This window comes from Xenopus laevis, chromosome 6L, assembly GCF_017654675.1.
Source record: "Xenopus laevis strain J_2021 chromosome 6L, Xenopus_laevis_v10.1, whole genome shotgun sequence".
NCBI lineage: Eukaryota > Metazoa > Chordata > Amphibia > Anura > Pipidae > Xenopus > Xenopus laevis.
The window spans coordinates 20,637,310-20,656,318 of record NC_054381.1 but is presented as its reverse complement, the minus strand read 5'-3'; the positions used below and the strand labels follow the sequence as shown (position 1 = coordinate 20,656,318).

The following is a 19,009-nucleotide window of genomic DNA, read 5'->3' as shown; positions in this document are numbered from 1 at the left end:
TCACAGCAATGTGACAGAATAGCAAACGTAAGAGGATTCACACAGACATTTGCGTTTAAAGCAAATCTTACAGCATTCAGTGACGGTGATGATGATGATGGCGATGACTCTGTCACAAAGCAATTACTTTATTTGCAACTAAATAACGGTCGTTTATTTACAACATGGCAAGCGAAAAGCACGCGGAATCTGCAGAGCAGCAGCGACCCCTAGTGGTGATTCCAAGTATGTCAATTGTAAATAACCATTAACCACAAATGGGTTTAGAGATGAAATATCAAATTAGTTTGGTTCCCTGTTTGAAGACAAAAGGAGACGTATTACTTAATTCACCCAGCAAGTCCATTTTTAAACATAGCACTAGAAGTTCATTACTTTTTATAGTGTCGTTTAGGAGTCATATCCCCTTTTAATTTTGTAATAGACCTGCACAAATCTACTAAGTAGAAGGTCTTGGAAGTGAATGAACTCCTGTTTATCTTGCTGTGTAAGAACTAAAACTATTGTATTCTACACAGTTCAATGGATATTTTCTATATATTCTAAGCTGCCTATAGCCCAGTTTCAACTTGAATGGTTGCCCCAGGGCTACAAAGCAGCTTATAATTAACGGTGCAGGGTAACAGGGCTTTATAATTAAAGGAAAAGAAAAGTTAAACTAAAGAAGTAGCTAGAAATGTTGTACATTATGTTTTGTGCTTCTGTACCAGCCCAAGGCAACCACAGCCCTTTAGCAGTAAAGATCTGTGTCTCCAAAGATGCCCCAGTAGCTCCCCATCTTCTTTTCTGCTGATTCCCTGCACATGCTCTGTGCTGCTGTCGCTTACTGAGCTTATGGACCCACTCACAATATACAGTACACATAGAATAGAAATGTCACAATATAAGGCTGATTAGTAATTAATACAGATAATTACTACATGGCAGCACAGAAACCAGTGCAATCAGCATCAGAATTTAATAATCAGCCCTGTAGCATCAGCTTATATTACAGACCAACCTCATTTTCTGCTGGATAATTAGTGACGAGCCCTAAGCTTAGCTTCTCAACAGCTGCTCAGAGCCCACTGAGCATGTGAGTGTCACAGACACTTTCCAAGATGGTGACCCCCTGTGACAAGTTTGAAGTCCTGGATCATTGCTGCTATTGACAAGCTGAAACTTTAGGCTGGTGCAATAACGTTATATGCAATAACAGTATATAAAATATGGCATTTTTAGCCACATTAATTTTTAGTGTTTAGTTCTCCTTTTAAAACAGAACAAAGCTAATGTAATTTGTGCTACTTGTCCTTTAATGGGGCTGCCTTAAGGTGGCCGTACATGCAGATCTTTTTATAGTCTTTAAACGAATTGCCTTCTTCTTCTGACTCTTTGCAGCTTTCCAATGGGGGTCACTGACCCCATAAAAAAAAGCTCTGTAAAGCTACAAATGTATCATTGCTACTTTTTATTAGTCATCTTTCACTTCATGCCTCTCCTATTCAAATCAGTGCATGGTTGCTAGGGGAATTTGGACTCTAGCAACCAGACTGCTAAAACTGGAGAGCTGCTGAATAAAAAGCTAAATAATTCAAAAACCATAAATAATAAAAAATGAAAACCAATTGCAAATTGTCTCAGAATATCACTCTCTACATCATATTAAAGTTATCTCAGAGGTGAACAACCCCTTTGAGGCCTGTAATACATGAGGTATTTTGCCCACTGTGGTGCTCTAGCAATTAACAGGAGAGAGTGAGAGCGAGCGAGAGAGAGAGAGCGAGAGCGAGAGAAAATAAATTAAAAAAAATAAAACATGAATGGGGGAGTGGGAGGATAAAACATATACCGGCTACATTTAAACAGCTAAAATGAGCAGAAAAATAAAAACATGATGCAAGTTGTCGTTGTTATTTGGCCCCTTCAGAGTAGAGATGCACTGAATACAGGATTCGGTCAGGATTCTGCCTTTTTCAGCAGGATTCGGCCGAATGCTTCTGCTCGGCGGAAACCAAATCCGAATCCTAATTTGCATATGACTTTTAGTCCCAAAACAAGGAAGTAAAAAATGATTTCCCCTTCCCAACCCTAATTTGCATATGTAAATTAGGATTCGGATTCGATATTCGGCCGAATCTTTCGTGAAGGATTCAAAATAGTGGATTCGGTGCATCCCTACTTCAGAGCCAAAGTAAAAGCAACACAGCACAGTTGAACTAAAGCTTATTTCTGCATCCCCTACAGCTCAATAATAACCAGAGGGCTGCATCTCTCCCATCCGTGCCTTAGGTGTTTTTTTAACATCCCAATGACTGCAGGTATATAATGAGGTTGCTATGGCAACCCCATCATATAAAGTGCAACCTCCAAGTACAGCATTAATCCTGGTACAGACCTAAATGGAATGCGATCCGCTAATAATTATGGGCCACAGAGCCTTGCTCAGAAACTGCTGCAATTTCCTTTAAATAGCACGACCTGTAGATTAATCTAAAGCCACGGCTACAATGACCGACCATTACCCCATTGTGTCCTCCCAGCTAATCACTGGGCAATGGGGAAAGTGCAGCGGCGCAAGAAGAGCAAATATATTGGTTTTTCTGGAAATTTTGGCAGATCCAGAAGCACATAAGGCACAATAATTATAGGCCATAGATGTATATCATTGCTGTGGAGTTATTTTCATCTTAAAGTTGATTTAAAGGGGAACAACCCCTTTTAGTATGATATAGTGAATGGTATTCTGAGACAATTTTGATTTGATTTTTTTATCATTTGTGGTTTTTGGAGTTATTCAGCTTTTTATTCAGCAGCTGTCCAGTTTGCAGTTTCAGTAATCTGGTTGCCAGGGTCCAAATTAGCCTAGCAACCAAACACTGATTTAAATAAGAGACAGGAATAGGAGAGGCCTGGATAGAAACAGAAGTAATAAAAAGTATTTTTTACAGAGCATTTGTTTTTTAGATGGGGTCAGTGACTGAAAGAGTCAGAAGAAGGCAAATAATTAAAATGACTATACAAATAAATAATTATATTCTATATAACATACTTAGGGGCAGATTCACTAACCAGTGAAAAGTCGCCATCGACCGCTCCGCACCCATCGCCAGACGAAAATTCGCTCAGACAACGCTAATTCACTAAAATGCAGAGTTTCATTGTGGGCACCGAAAGTTGGTGACTTTTCGCTAGCGTTACTTCGCCAATGCGAGCAATTCAAAGAAGTCTTGCGCTCAGGTTAATTTGCATATGGCGGGAAATTTAAATGGACTCCATTTATGTTAAATGTTGCAGCAAATACATTATATTTCCACTGTTAATTACACACTTCCAGGGAACCTTAATAAAGACAATAGAGTTAATATAAATATATTGCCCTACACACGAGCCCACTGTATAGTTAATGTTCCAGATGTTAGAAAATGTATGGGGGAAACCGGTTACCCAAAAAAAATTTGAAGGACTTTTGCAGGCTATCACTATGAAAAAAGGAAAATACGCCAGCGTTTTTTAAACTCTGATGCTTTTTCCACTCTCAGAATATGATGTAAGTGACAGAAGATTGAGGAAGATCTATGCACTCTAGTCTGAGCTGGCAAACGCAAGTCTGGCGAAAGAGGTAACGTTCAGTAAAATCCGTATTTTAATGAATTTGCGGAGTAACGTCCATTCGCCAGATCAAATTTTCACCTGGCGATAGAGTGCGAATGAACGCTAGCGCCTATCTCTTACGCTAGCAAATTGACGCCTGCGCCCGTTAGTAAATCGGTGATGTCCCTGCGGGCAGTAACGATGGATGAATTGTCGCCAGCATTTGCCACTTCGCCCTTTAGTAAATCTGCCCCTAAAAGTTAAAGGAAAGGTGAACCACCCCTTTAAAGCTTTTACAGCGAGGAATCAGTAGGGGGTATTAACCTGATGTAGCGGGATGGATACAACCTGTGTACGGTCCCCTTTAAGAGCAGTAAAACCTGCTAATTGCACAGTAAGTAATCCCATTCAGTAGTACAGGTATGGGACCTGTTATCCAGAATGCTCGGGACCTGCGGCTTTCTGGATAATGGATCTTTCTGTAATTTGGATCTTCATCCCTTACGTCTACTAGAAAATCACGTAAACAACAGGTTTTGCCTCCAATAAGGATTATTTATATCTTAGTTTGGAACAAGTACAAGCTACTGTTTTATTATTGCAGAGAAAAAGATAATTTAAAAAATTTATATTATTTGGATAAAATTGATTCTATGGCATATGGCCTTTCCGTAATTCTGAGCTTTCTGGATAACAGATTCCATACCTGTAGTGTGTGTCCAATCCCTTATCTCTGCCAAGCGACTCCGCGTGACCCATTCAGTTACTGCGGGGCACCCGTTCCGTACATCACTTCTCATTATGAGCGCACCCTAATTTGGGGCTGGTTTTTCAGGTGATGAATGTTCTGTCAGGAAGGCAGACAATGTTGTCGCTGAAGATGTGATTATAGATTCATAAGTTGTTAGACCATTTGAGGAGTTTAATTAAAAGCTGGCAACGCTTACAGAAAATAACATTTAACGTGAATAGGAAGGAGTACGTGCAAATCATAGAAAGTGGCCTGTAATTGTTCCATCTCTATGTGATATAATAAAGCGGAGGCGCTTACCTACTCACTGCCAGAGCCACAAAACAGCAGCTACATACATCCTAGTCTCATATATATATATATATATATATATATATACATACATATATATATATATATATATATACATATATATATATATATATATATATACATATATATATACATACACATATATACATATATACATACATATATATATATATATACATATATACACACACATATATACATATATACATATACATATATACATATACATATAGAGAGAGAGAGAGAGAGAGAGAGAGAGAGAGAGAGAGAGAGAGAGAGAGAGAGAGAGAGAGAGAGAGAGAGAGAGAGAGAGAGAGAGAGAGAGAGAGAGAGAGATATATATATATAGAGATATATATAGAGATATATAGAGATATATAGATATATATATATATATATATATATATACACACACACACACATCTGTATATTGTAACAAACAATGGGACTTACAGTACGAGTGCTTGGCAGGGGGCCTTGCGCCAAACAACCCAAGCCAAAATAACCCTAACTACATCACAATAACAAATCAATACAAGGCGTATTTAAACTTATTCCGACTATTAACAGCTACAGCCCTTACAGGTTTATCGACTTAGATAAATAAATAGCCACATTGACCAGAAACACTGTTACTCGTCGATGCATTAAAGGGGAACTTAAAGGGATACTGCACTGAAATCCATTTCTCAAAAGAGCAAACAGATTTCGAATTTTGAAATCTGGTATGGGGCTAGACATATTGTTAGTTTCCCAGCTGCCCCAGTCATGTGACTTGTGCCTGCACTTTAGGATGGAACTGCTTTCTGGCAGGCTGTTATTTCTCCTACTTAATGTAACTGAATCAGTCTCAGTGGGACTTGGCTTTTACTATTTAGTGCTGTTCTTAGATGTACCAGGCAGCTGTTATCTTGTGTTAGGGAGCCGCTATCTTGTTACCTTGCCATTGTTCTGTTGTTAGTCTTCTGGGGGGGGGGGGGGGGTAATATCACTCCAACTTGCAGTACAGCAGTAAAGAGTGATTGAAGTTTATCAGAGCACAAGTAACATGACTGGAGGCAGCTGGGAAATTGACAATATGTCTAGCCCCATGTCAGATTTCAAAATTGAATATAACAAATTCTGTTTGCTCTTTTGATTTCAGTGCAGAATTCTGATGAAGTAGCACTATTAACTGATATATTAAATATAAAAAAAAAAAACATATTTTCCCATGACAGTATCCATTTAAGTTTGGCAAATAAGCAGGCTACAGCAACCTCCTGCCTGCGAAATCTCATCACACGAGACTAGTGGCACTGCTTCACGTAAGCCCAGTGACCCATCATTTTCTATATTGCTATGCGGCAGTTGGTCCAATCACAATCTGTTTTGCCTCTGCTCGCTCGTGTCCACAGGAAGGTGTTTAGAGTGCGAGCCAGGTCGCGGTCTACCAGGAACATTACCGGGATCGACGTCCTGGGCACCCCTGATATAAACTATAATAATTTTTCTGAAGCAAACACACCAGTTTTACTAGTGAAGGGCAACAGTACATTACATTGTCATTCTTTTAAAAAAAACCAATTTTTTGCAGTTCCTTTTCCTTTAAGAATTGAGTATGCTCTGCTGAGTGTGGGTTTGCTTTCATATTTTCTAGTCTTCACAGACACAGGGTATTCTTTTTTAAAAAATGACTTCATTTATCTATATATGTGCTTATTGATATGAATGGGATGTGTTTTTCCTCTGTGTAGAGAAAAAAATGAACTTTAAATCAGTGCCCCAATGCTGGCTTTACTATATAACTGCTTAAGAAAGTGCCTCATAGGATAGGGTCTAAACCAGCCTACTGAAATCCACAAGCCCATTTCAGCCCCACACCGCTAGCAGAATCCTTTTCTCTGTTCAAGTCCGGAAGAATTTTTTTTTTTATGGTCAAAACTGTCAAATTCGACTAGAGAATGATCCAAACTCCACTCTTGAAAAAATGTAAATTAGATTTTTGAGATTTATCATACTCTGGCCCTTTAAGAATTCAAATTCGACTATTCGCCAAATAAAACCTGCCGAATTGCTGTATAAGTCAATGGGAGAGTTCCAGTGAGCAATTCTTCCTGACAGTCTTCCTGACATTCAAGGGGTTTTTTTGAAAAAAAAAAACTTGAATCGAGTTTGATCTAATTTGATTCGAGTTATCGACTTGGTAAAATTGGATTTTTATAATAATCGAATATTCAAATTTCAAGTACATTCGAGCAAATAATCTCACGAATTCGAAATCTGACTACTGATAAATGTACCTCCCTGTATAGAGTCCACTTGCCCGCGAATTGGCCCAAAAACGTCCTTCCCATCAATGCCCCTTATTACTCATTTTGAACCATGCAGTCAACAGGTTTCCATCTGTAACCATTGGCCTAATGACCAGCTTGTATGAGCATGAGACCCCCCCCCCCCCCAACTGCTCTGCCTCCTAAATCAGACACATTTATTGGTCTGGTTCCAGCAGGACAGGTTTGGATGAGCCAGAGACAATCAATGGGGCTAATAATAATAATGGTCTAGAGCAGCGATAGCCAACCAGTGGATCATGAGCAACATGTTGCTCTCCATCCTATTGGATGTTGCTCTCAGTGGCCTCAAAGCAGGTGCTTATTTTTGAATTCCTGGCTTGGAAGCAAGTTTAGGTTGTATAAAAACCAAATGTACTGCCAAATAGAGTCTCCTGCCAGTCCACATAGCCAATCAGAACCTATATTTTGCACCCATGGGAACTTTATCATGCTGGTTTTGCTCCCCAGATTTTTTTAACATTTAAATGTAGCTCACGTGAAAAACAGGTTGGGGTACCCACAGTCTAGAGCACATACTCCCCAGCCACTGATAGCATTACAACACCTAAAATATTACACAACTACTGCCTTTGCTCTGTTCAGCTGATGCTGCAAGAACCCATCATGCCCTAGAGCAGGTCTTTGCCTGATGCCATCACGTTCTCCTCCTAATTTGACCTCTCTAGCTTTGAACCTTTTACACTGGGAAGATTATTAGGTAAGAAGTCAACAGCCATAAATGTTAAATAAATGAAGGCAGAGAATGAAAAGCAAACAACTATAAATGTATCTCTCAACATAAGACTCAAACACCTCTAGATATTCCTGGAAGCTGGATTCTTGCCTGGTTGTGGTCTACTGTAACTCAACAGATGATTGGGAGGAATGTAGTCCTCAAGGGCAACACGTCAGATTGAATTAACCAGGTGTTCTGTGCAAGATCTGGTAAAACAATGAACCTCCCCGGGGGGATCAATCGTTCCAGGCAAGGAAGCAGTTGTATCCCATTCCACAGGGATGTCCAGTGTCATGTATTTCACACTGCGACTAATCAGCAATTTCCAAAAGCTTCCTAATATCAAGAGCTATGCATCTGGTAACGATGACCTATTCCTGGCTGGATAATCTCCATGCTCGTTCCCTCTTATTAATTATGCACAACCAGGAAAGAGCAAATGTGTAGGACGAGCTTGGAAGGCGACCCAAGTAACTCCCCGGTGTATTCTTTGCTAGGCGGTATTGGGCCTTGTTAGCGCTCTACATTTGCACAACAGATGCTGAATGAAAAATTGCAAGAGCTCCAAGAGCGAGCGCAGGCTTCGTATAAACACGCTGGGAAGAGACAGACGTAGATTCATGATTTAAAATTGCACTTGAGAGAGGAAGACTAAGTAGCCAAGCTGTCTGTATTTTTGTAGTATACGGATAGGTTTTATTAATTCCCGATGACCCTCCAGCTACGAACAGAAAGCAATAACGCATGGCAGAAGTTTCTGCAGAGAGCATGCGATTCCTATTAATATAACCCTTTCAAAAACGAGCAAGATTCACAGACCAATCAAATGGAAAATTCACTGGCTCAAGGCATAACATATTGTGCTCATATCTTGTCATATGTGCAACCGTATGTTGGCGTGGGAATGCCCATGATGCTTGCTTACGGCTTAAGGGCTTCTACAAGACATAACATACACAGTGCCATGTCTAACTGCCAGCCTGAAATAGTCATTGTTGGTGAAAGCTCTAAATACAGGCATGGGATCTGTTATCTAAAAAATATTTTAATTATGGAAAGGCTGTCTCCCATAGACTCCACTTTATCCAAATAAAATACTCTGCATCAAGGGCAAATAAGGTCTTGAGCTGTATTAAAAGGGGGATAGAGTCATGGGAGGAGGGGGTCATTCTTCCACTCTATACAGCACTTGTAAGGCCCCATCTAGAATATGCCGTACAGTTTTGGTCTCCATCACTCAAACAGGACATTATTGTATTAGAGAGGGTACAGAGAAGGGCAACTAAGCTGGTAAAAGGAATGGAAAATCTTAGCTATGAGGAAAGACTGGCCAAATTGGGGATGTTCACGCTGGAGAAGAGGCGCTTAAGGGGTGATATGATAACTATGTATAAATATATAAGGGGATCATATAATAATCTCTCTAATGCTTTATTTACCAGTAGGTCTTTCCAGCTGACACAAGGTCACCCATTCCGATTAGAAGAAAAGAGGTTCCGCCTAAATATTGGGAAGGGGTTTGTTACAGTGAGAGCTGTGAAGATGTGGAATTGTCTCCCTGAATCAGTGGTACAGGCTGATACATTAGATAGGTATAAGAAGGGGTTGGATGGTGTTTAGCAAGTGAGGGAATACAGGGTTATGGGAGATAGCTCATAGTACAAGTTGATCCAGGGACTGGTCCGATTGCCATTTTGGAGTCAGGAAGGAATTTTTCCCCCTCTGAGGCAAATTGGAGAGGCTTCAGATGTTTTTTTTTGCCGTCCTCTGGATCAACTGGCAGTTAGGCAAATATAAAAAAAAAAGGTTGAACTTGATGGACGTGTGTCTTTTTTCAACCTTACTTGTCGGGCGACAATCTCCCAAACTGCCTTCCCGCCGGCTATAATGAAAAATCGCCAATGGGATGGCACTCGCATCACTTAGATTTCCAAAGTCGCCCGACTCGGGCAATTTCAGAAAACTAAGTTCCGCAAGTGCCATCCCGCTTGCGATTTTTCATTATAGCCAGTGGGAAGGTAGGGAAAGGCAGTTTGGGGAGATTGTCGCCATGAAGAAGAGGCGACAAATCTCCCTGAATCTGCCCTTACCCTAAAGGTTTAAAGATTCTCTAGTAGACTTAAAGTATGAAGATCCAAATTAAGGAAAGATCTGTTATAGGGAAAACCCCAGGTCCCGAGCATTCTGCATAACAAGTCCCAGACCTGTACTACTGAACCAGTTATATTCGCCAGTAGCATATTCAGTGCCCTACATCTACATTGCCTGTATTGGCCAGCTTTCGAATATGGGTACACAAATAGATATTTGAGCAGTAGCCAATCACAGGCAGCCTTAGCGTAACGTGAGCAGTGATGTCACGGCCCATTAATGTTGCATATGCACCCCATTAACTATTTAAATAAGAAGACATATTTCCTCCCTCGCCCACTATTTCATGGCGGGTTTGTGTTTTACATCAAGGTGAATCTAAACACTGGTTTTATCAACTGCAAAATCTTCAACTAAAAACCCAGAAAAAAATTGGATTGAGATTACAGTTATCTTGTTACATTGCTGAAGAGTTCTCATAGGAACATTTAAGCTCATTTTGCCTTAATGACACCAACTAAATACCCCTCTGTGCCAAGCAGCTGTTGGTAGCAGACGCAGGCCTTGCATGAGCAAGAATCAATACAGGTATGGGATCCGTTATCCAGAAAGCTCTGAATTACGGACAAGCTGTCTCTCATAGATTCCATTTTATCCAAATAATCCAATTTTTTTTAAATGATTTCCTTTTTCTCTGCAATAATAAAACAGTACCTTGCACTTGATCCCAACTAAGATATAATTAATCCTTATTGGAAGTAAAACCAGCCTATTGGGTTTATTTAATGGTTACATGATTTTCTAGTAAACTTAAGGTATGGAGATCCAAATTACAGAAAGATCCATTAAGCCGGAAAACTCCAGGTTCTGAGCATTCTGGATAACAGATCCCATACATGTACAAAAGCACAGACTCCATGTAAAAGTGAAAGAAAACACTTCAGCAGCACTCCGATTATGGTGAAAAAACTGTTGCTTTATTCGTGCCTCAAGCTAAGCGACGTTTCGAGCTTTTCCAGCCCTTTATCCATGTAAAAGTGCAGTTCCTCCCCTATTCCCGAGCCAGTGAGCGTATGGGATCCTCTGATGGAGCACCTGACTGATATCTGGGCAAAAATCAGCTAGATATTAATTGGGCAGGTCTAAAATTACCATTGACGAGTCCTTGCCCTGGTGGACTGCACTTACCATTGCTGTGACCTCAAGGCTGAGCAGATCATTAAATAACACATACAACACCATTGTATTGGACAGGGCTTATCAGTTATGTGCTATGTAACCTGTGCCTTTTTTCCAGCATGAATGGCTGCCCCCACGGCTACACAGCAGCTTGTTTATATAAACTATAATAGTCTTTCTGAAGCAAACACACAGCTTTTACCAGTGCATGCTAACAGCATATTATAAGTTAATTACTTTAAAACGCTTTCAATTTTTGAGGTTACTGTTCCTTTAAGCTGAGCTGAATAATAGGATAAGTTAAACAGTACAATGAGAACTTATATGCAGAATAAATTTAGGTACCAAGCGGATGGAAAATGAACAATAGAAGACAAAAAGTCAGCTGTATCAAACACAGAAATTAAATGGAGGAGGAGAACACACATTGTATTGGGTGCAGCAGTTTGTGGATATGAATGTTAGCAACACCGGTATAAGTGAAGACAGCTGGGAGAAAAACATCTAAGGAAATGTGTTATATTATCATGACTGTTATAAGACTTCTAAGAGTTGAATAATAAACGTTACTAATACACAGTTCAGCCTCTAGATGGCACTGCAGGGAAATCATTCTCACCAATATCCCACAGCCTATAGCCCATAAATATTAATACAATGGGTTCTGTTGCTCATGGACAGATATCATCAGACACATACAAACTGGATGAGAACACCCTAACAGTGATTTTAAAAATCCAGTTATACCACTTAAGGTGACCATACACTATAAGATCCCCTTGTTTCACGAGGGCTCTTACCCCAATTTGCCAACCAAAAGGTGGGCGATATTGGGCTAATGAGAATGTTCGGCCCTACAGCCAAACTATCGGATTACAATGACAGGAATACCAGCTGTCAGGACAAGGACCAGATCAACTGCTCGGACAATTTTTGGCCAGATATCGGGTCTGGGAGGACCATCAGTGGGCCCCATACACTGGCAGGTAAGCTGCCGAATTGGTCTAAAGGACCGGAATTTGCCCATGTATGGCCACCTTTAAACTGGTATGGTGTGTGCAATCTCCTGACCTACCACTAACCTCTCAGATTGAATAAAGTAGTACAATGAACAAATCACACAATATTGCGGCCATTAATGGACAAGACAGCAATCATACGACAGTTATGTCTGACAAATAGTAGTGACAGTCACCCATTGATATCGTCAGAGATATTGTTAGCTGACAGAAATCTTCCGATCAACTAAACGACCAATCACCATGGTACAAAAAATGTCAGGACGATCCACACACGTCCAAAAATCATACGAAACGAAGATTTGTACCTCTTTATCTTTGCTTCTTTGGCCAGTTTAAGAAAATGTGGCGTAGTTATCAGTCTGTATATCAGAGGATTCCATCAAGCTCAGCAATTCATTTTTAGCTTTTGAAAAAATGTACTTTAAAGGAGAAGGAAAGGTTAAAATTAAGTAAGCTTTATCAGAAAGGTCTATATAAATACACCAGTAAACCCTCAAAGTAATACTGCTCTGAGTCCTCTGTCAAAGGAAACACTACATTTCTTTCCTTCTATTGTGTATTCATGGGCTTCTGTATCAGACTTACTGTTTTCATCTTAAACCTCCAGGGCTAGGGCTTGAGCATGCTCAGTTTGCTCCTCTCCCCCTCCCTGCTGTAATCTGAGCCCAGAGCTATGACTCAGCAGGGAAACTCAGACTGGATGTGATGTCACACCAAGCTAATATGGCAGCTGCTATCTTAAACAGAGAGCTTCTGTTTACTGAGGTATGGTAAAGCATTCTACAGAATAAAGTGTTATAGCTTGCACTATTGTGGCTAATCTATTGACAATAAACTGCTTAAGTACGCATCCTTCTCCTTTAAGCTGGCCATAGACATACAGATTTATAGCCTATATTGGATGAACGATCGTCCGTGCCAATCTTCCGATCTGCAAATAATCATTCAGAAATAAATAAAATAGTAAAGAGAACAAACCACATGATGCTTTGGCCATTAATTGACACACAGCAATCGTATGAAAGTTATGTCCGACAAATAGTAGTGATGTCATCAGATGGGCAATACATACAGTGATATTATAGGCAGCCGAAATAAATCTTTCAACCAGTCCAATCGACTGAATAACCAATCACCATGGTACGAAAAATGTTGTTTCGTACGATCGTTGTGTTTTTTGGTCAGCTTTAGACTGTAGGAGTCAACTGGTTTGGAAGATGGAATCTGTGTATGAACATGAGTCCACCAGAGGGCGAGCAAGGCCCAATATTGTTACTAGAGGTGCAATACAAGCGGATATAGAATAGGAAAGCCTAGTGATACACGTTAGCAATACTATACCATTCCAAACAGCCGTAAAACCATCTGGCAATAGATGACAGAGCCTGCTGGAATTTATAGAAGCCAACAGCTGAGGGGGTCACAGAGTTAATATCCGTGTAAAAGAAACCCATGCTGCACATCTGCCTCTGAATCACACTCACCTATTCTGCACACTACAAATATTTCAGTTTGCCATGCCATGGGACACTGAGGGGCTTTATAGAATTTATAGAGGGGGTTCATAGAATTTAGGGCAACAGTCTTAAGCTCCCCATAGACGCGACGATTCTTCTTGCCGAACGACCAATTTTAGGGAAGCCCGACCAATCCTTCGAAATTATTGTGCGGTTAGTGGGATTCGAACGATCGTACATCTTACGATTTTTCGGCCGACATCTGTCAGGAAATTGATCGGCCAGGTCAAAAAATCTTTGTCTGTCCCAGTGCAATCTATCTATGTTTGCAGGGACAAGCAGGCAGCTCACCTTTGTTTTCCTGGCAAATTGGTCTTTTTAGTTGATGGTCAATTCGTACGATCGTTCCGAGAAAATCGTGGTCTCATGAACAGGAATTGATCTTTTAAAAATCTCAACATCTATGGCCAGCTTTAAATCCCCATACACGGCCAGATATAAGCTGCAGACGATTAAGGTAGTTTATTGCCCAGTGTATGGGTCCCTCCAACGGGCTTCCCTCGACTGATATCCGGCCAGATGTCTATCTGCCGGGTTTACAAATCCCGCCAAATCCCGAATCGGTTCGTTGATGCAATCCTCAATCCGATAGCCCGTTTTCTCCTCCACCTCAAGTTGGGCATATCGCCAAGCGAGTGGATCTCCAGATGTATGACCAGCTTTAGAACTAGTTATAGTTTCCCTTTAAATTAAAATGCACAGCTGTGATGTCAATAACATCTGAATCGCATGTGTCACTGCTGGGGGCTACAAGGTCACTTTCTGACCATGGCAACAGCTGGTTGTAAAGCCTAGTGGCCACTCGATGGGTGTAATTCATAGAGATTTATGACAGCTGGGAAGAAATGCAATTCCTAAGCACACCGCTTTATTGAGTTATAGTCAGAAGGCTATTCAGGATCATATTTATTAATTGGCACCCATTTATTTGCATATTTAATGATTTCTGCAAGAACATGTGACATGAAACTGAACATTGCACTCACATATTTACTGCCCTTTTTCCCCCAACTACAAGAAACTTTTTCTGGATTTCTATTTTTCTCTCAGTGATTTCCATTCTCTTCATTCCCAAACTGTGCTGAGCAGACAAAGTTCATTGTGTAAGAGGCACTTCCTTGCTGAGCTGGACATTTGGTGGGCAGATATAGCACTATACTAGAAGCTCTGGTAGGAAATATTTAGGGTTGTTAATAGGAAATATTAGGGTTGTTCACCTAACATTCTATTTTCTATTTTTTACAAAATTCACCTACCATTCTATTTTTTTTTTTTTAATTTTTTGCAAAAATTCACCTACCATTCTTTTTTCTGTTTTTAATTTTTTACAAAATTCACCTACCATTCTATTTTCTGTTTTTAATTTTTTACAAAATTCAACTACCTTTCTATTTTTAATTTTTTTTACAAAATTCATCTAACCTTTCTATTTTCTGTTTTAAATTTTTTACAATTCACCTACCAATCTATTTTCATTTTTTTTAAATATTTTACAAAATTCACCTACCATTCTATTTTCTATGTTTTTAATTTTTTACAAAATTCAAATACCTTTCTATTTTCTATTATTTTTTTCTTTTTCACTAAATTCGCCTACCATTCTATTTTCTGTTTTTAATTTTTTACAAAATCCACCTACCATTCTATTTTCTGTTTTTAATTTTTTACAAAATCCACCTACCATTCTATTTTCTATGTTTTTAATTTTTTTATTTTTTAAATGTTTTACAACATTAACCTACCATTCTATTTTCTGTTTTTAATTTTTTACAATTCACCTACCAATCTATTTTCAATTTTTTTTTTAATATTTTACAAAATTCACCTACCATTCTATTTTTTTTTTTTTACACAAAATGTAAATATAATGTAGGATGTTCCAGTCTCTGGTGTTTCAGTCTGGCAGCTCAGTATGTATGTATGTATGTATAAATGCATGTATGTATAGCTTCATTTGTAAAGAGCTGTTTAAGGAAAACTATACCCCTCAAACAATGTAGGTCTCTATAAAAATATATTGCATAAAACAGCTCATATGTAAAACCCTGCTTTATGTAAATAAACCATGTTCATACTAATACTTTTTAAGCAGTATGTGCCACTGGGTAATCATAAATAGAAAGCTGCCATTTTAAAAAATAAGGGCAGCCCTCTGGCATTGTATGATTCACGGTGCACACAAACAAACCATTCTTGTTGGTCACATGAGCCAATTGACAGACATAGTTGTGTCTTTTGCTTCCACGCTTCTTCCTGTTACAGTTAGAGCTGCAGTATTTCTGGTCAGGTGATCTCTGAGGCAGCACACAGACCATCACAAAATGGTGGTTCGAGGCAAGAGATGTAAAAGGGGAATATTTACTTAAATATAAATTCCAGTTTGATAAAGATACTTGAAATTGCCACTTAATTTGATATAAACTATCTGTTGCAAGTATTCATTTTGGGGGTATAGTTTTCCTATAGCTATAGTGTTGTACTATGCAGGTGCAGATTCTGAACTGTTACAATTTGCTCCATTAGTCAATACATTTCTCAGCAGTATCTGAGTAGGAATATTAGTAACTGTAGTATTGATTATAACAGCTGCTGTTAACGAAACTCAGCGATTCTGCTCAGCAGGGACAAATATAAGAAATGGATTAACCAGTGGTGAAACAACACTGCAACCGCACCCCCTGCAAAAATAAAAAATCTCTGGAGGGGCCCACTGCAGAAAAGATCCTTCCCGCGCCCTCCTACACCCACTCAATGGCTTGCACCCACCTCTCCCTGCCAGTTGGCGTTGGGTAAGAGAATAAAGCGGCTGCGGAGTGAGGGGATTTATAAGACCCTGCAGAAAGCAGACCAAGTGGTCTGGGCGCCTCTGTCCAACAGGCACTCCTGTGGGATCTGCTTCCTCTATAGTTACACTACTGGAATCAACTAATGTATCATTTAGAAAAGTTTACAGAGTAGCTGGTGTGATTCACTCGTTGGCCAGTGATCTGGAGCACAGAAAGGCCAATATTTATTGGATTGAAAGAAGAAGAAAGTCACTCCTGGAGAGAATTTGCCAACTCAACATAGAAAGGAACAGAATGACCCCACCACCTGACCTGTGCTGAATTAAAAGGCAACGTGCCAAGCAGCCATGTAACAGAACCCTGTATTTAATTCCCTTCTAGAAGATGCAAGGCCACAGTAACCCTGCGTTTCTGAAACACGCACGTATATAAATAGACTGCAGAAGAAAACGGATAACGCTGCGCGCAGCTGTGAATGACATGGAAGGAATGTCCACATAACTCGCTCAAACCATAAGCTCATTTTCTGGATTGCCATGAGCTAACCAACGAAAAGGACCAGCTGAAATTTAATAAATAGCCTTGTTAAAGGATGAAATAAGCCACACAGCGAGGGACCACCATGAAAGTTTACAATGCAGAACAAGTGAGTGTTCAGACATCTTGCCAGGTTTTGGTTTTTTTTTTTACAGCCTGTAACGACGGCCCTTGAGAGAACGAACTACGAAATTCAACGTCCAAATATAGAGAAAGCATTCGGATACTTTTTGACTACGTTCTGCAGATGCAGAGTAACATTATACTCATCCGTCGGCTTCCAAGTTGATTTCTTTGCAGGTACAAGTAAGGGACCCATTATCCGGAAACCCGTTATCCATAGAGCTCAGAATGGTTGTCTCCCATAGACTTCATTATAATAAAGTAATCCAAATTTTAAAAAATGTATTTGCTTTTTCTCTGTAATTATAAAACTTTGCATTTTACTAATCCCAACTAAGATATAATTAATCCTTATTGGAAGCAAAACCAGCCTATTGGGTTTATTTAATGTTTGGATTATTTTCTAGTAGGAGTTAAGGTATGAAGATCCAAATTATGGAAGATCCCTTATCCGGAAAAGCCCACGTCTCGAGCATTCTGGATTAGGGATGCACCGAATCCCGGATTCGGTTCGGGATTCGGCCAGGATTCGGCCTTTTTCAGCAGGATTCGGATTCGGCCGAATCCTTCTGTCTGGCCAAACCAAATCCGAATCCTAATTTGCATATGCAAATTAGGGGCGGAGAGGGAAATCGCATAACTTTTTGTCACAAAACAAGGAAGTAAAAGACGTTTTCCCCTTCCCACCCCTAATTTGCAAATTAGGATTCGGATTCGGTTCCGTATTCGGCTGAATCTTTCCCGAAGGATTCGGGGGTTCGGACGAATCCAAAATAGTGGATTCGGTGCATCCCTATTCTGGATAACAGGTCTCATACCTGTACATAAATGCAGAAAGCCGAGGCCGGGGCTGCTGAAATGTGATTCTGGCAATAAATAAAGACAGAATGCTCCGAATTACGGAAAGGCTGTCTCCCATAGACTCCATTATAATAAAATAAACCAAATTTTAAAAAATGTATTTCCTTTTTCTCTGTAATAATAAAACAGTAGCTTGTACTTGATCCCAACTGAGATATAATTAATCCTTATTGGAAGCAAAACCAGCCTACTGGGTTTATTTAATATTTACATGATTTTCTAGTAGATTTAAGGTATGAAGATCCAAATTATGGAAAGATCCATTATATGGGAACCCCAAAGTCCCGAGCATTCTGGATAACAGGTCTCATACCTGTACATAAATGCAGAAAGCCAAGGCCAGGGCTGCTGAAATGTGATTCTGGCAATAAATAAAGCAAAAACATCAATATTTTGGTCAGATAGAATATGTTTTCCCTGTAATGAGTTCCTGCTGCCATGTAATAGTGAATGCGGCTCCGGTACTGAATTATGGATCAGTCTGTGTGTGTAAGTGTAACCTTGAGTAACCTGCAAACGTGCGTCTGTGTAATTCCCAAATATACAGTCGTCAATGTGCCCAATGCTCAGATCTCGGATTATTCCTGTGCTGCACTGCTTGCTAGACTGGGGGACACATGCCCATATTACTAACCACCATTATAAAAAAAATGACAGTTTGAGGGACTTTCAGAATTTAAAAAGAAAAATGTAATCTAAATGTTTTAAATTTTTAAAAACCTTACAGATTTAGCCCAGTCGAGTGGGAGTAAAACTAAATGGGCGAGGATGGTCCCCTCCCACGACAGGTTGGCACAAGTCTGTGTTGATATTCAATCACAGGCTAAACTAGAACTACTACCATAAGGGCAAGTGATATATTATTATTATTATTATTACAACCAGCTGCTATTTGATAACCTACAAAAAAGGCAGACCAGTGCATCAACATTTTACAAAATTAAGCCCCAAATGCTGCTTAAAGGGGTTGATAACCTTTGAGATAACTTTTAGTATGATGTAGAGAGTGATATTCGGTTTTAATTTTTTATGATTTATGGTTTATTTCGCTTTTTCTTGAGCAGCTCTTCGGTTTACAATTTCAGCAATCTGGTTGCTAGGGTTCAAATTACCCTAGCAACCATGCACTGATTTGAATAAGAGACTGGAATATGATTAAGAGAGGGCTTGAATAGAAAGTTGAGATATAAACAGTACCAATACCAA

General features: G+C 39.6%; 1 protein-coding gene across 10 annotated transcripts in view; it reads right to left on the bottom strand.

The window, feature by feature from the left end:
- Nucleotides 1-19,009, bottom strand: part of pard3.L (par-3 family cell polarity regulator L homeolog) — a 417,717-nt gene that overhangs the window by 335,459 nt on the left and 63,249 nt on the right. The window contains exon 1 of one of the 10 annotated variants that reach the window (XM_041565814.1): nt 4,280-4,594. The exons of the other annotated variants lie outside the window; for them this stretch is intronic. The gene's annotated coding sequence lies outside the window, so the exon portion shown is untranslated. Of the gene's footprint in view, nt 1-4,279; nt 4,595-19,009 lie in introns of those variants that run through there. 10 annotated transcript variants of the gene reach the window in all.